Source organism: Pteropus vampyrus, unplaced genomic scaffold, assembly GCF_000151845.1.
Source record: "Pteropus vampyrus isolate Shadow unplaced genomic scaffold, Pvam_2.0 Scaffold1000000928, whole genome shotgun sequence".
NCBI classification, from domain to species: domain Eukaryota; kingdom Metazoa; phylum Chordata; class Mammalia; order Chiroptera; family Pteropodidae; genus Pteropus; species Pteropus vampyrus.
The window spans coordinates 1-1,093 of NW_011915330.1; the positions used below are offsets into that span (position 1 = coordinate 1).

The window sequence follows — 1,093 nt, forward strand, 5'->3', positions numbered from 1 at the left end:
TTATTGTCCACCCCCCCCCAAACCAGAAGAAAAGCCCCATGAATGTGAGGACCTGTCTGTATGGCTCAGTGCTGTGCACTCACGCTTTAGACACTGCCGGCCTCAGAGCTGGCACTCAGTGTACGCTGTCGTTTTGTTTCTGTTTTCTTGTTTTTTTTTTAAAGCCTACAGCACCCGGTCTTCCTAGGTGATCTCCCATCCAAGCACTAACCAGGCCCGACCCTGCTTAGCTTCCGAGATCAGATGAGATCAGGTGTGTTCAGGGTGGCGTGGCCGTAGACTGTTTCTTTTTCCTTCCTTCCTTCCTTCCTTCCTTCCTTCCTTCCTTCCTTCCTTCCTTCCTTCCTTCCTTCCTTCCTTCCTTCCTTCCTTCCTTCCTTCCTTCCTTCCTTCTTTCTTTTCTTTTCTTTTCTTTTCTTTTCTTTTCTTTCTTTCTCTTTTTGTTGTTGTTGTTGTTTTGGTATGTTGTCGTTTTGGTAGCATAGCACTCGCTGAGTTTCTAGGTAGACTCGGTCACCTGAACAAAACAGCATTGCGTTATACGTGTGTTGAAGAAAAATGGCGAAGATATGGTTCCTGTCCTCAAAACAACTGGGAGATGACGTGTCGATGGTGAGGTGACCAACAATTCACTCTAGCGAATAATCCCCCGTGTGTGGACGATACGTATAATGGAAGTTGAGACTATAATTTATTGAACATTACCTAACGCTGGGCATTCTGCTGACCACTTTACGTCATTTGATGCTCACGATAATTATAGAAAGGAACTATCATTATTCTCATTTTCCAGCTAAAGCATTGAGAGGTTAAAGAAGTTCAAAAAGCTCATGATTACCAGGGAGCCCATTCTTCACCACTGCTCAAGGGGAGAGGGGGTCACTTCAAGTTCAGGTGGCCTGGGAGGCTTTGTGGACGGGTGGTGGTTGAGCTGGCCCCTGAGACAGGACAGGACTGAGAGGTGCAACTGGAGCTGAGAGTCTGCCCCTGAGAAGACGGCCGAGCAGGTCACATTTGTCCATCACCTAGTGCAGAAGCAGTTTTCAGAAAATCTGTAACTGACGAAAGCGGTTCAGATCATTTGAGAGTAGAC

At 46.7% G+C, this 1,093-nt stretch overlaps 1 non-coding gene across 1 annotated transcript; it reads right to left on the bottom strand.

Annotated features, from left to right (window-relative positions):
- Positions 1-162: 162 nt before the first annotated feature.
- On the bottom strand, positions 163-281 carry LOC111735438. Its single transcript, XR_002778790.1, has one exon. It is a non-coding gene; the product is annotated as a 5S ribosomal RNA (ribosomal RNA).
- Positions 282-1,093: the final 812 nt, after the last annotated feature.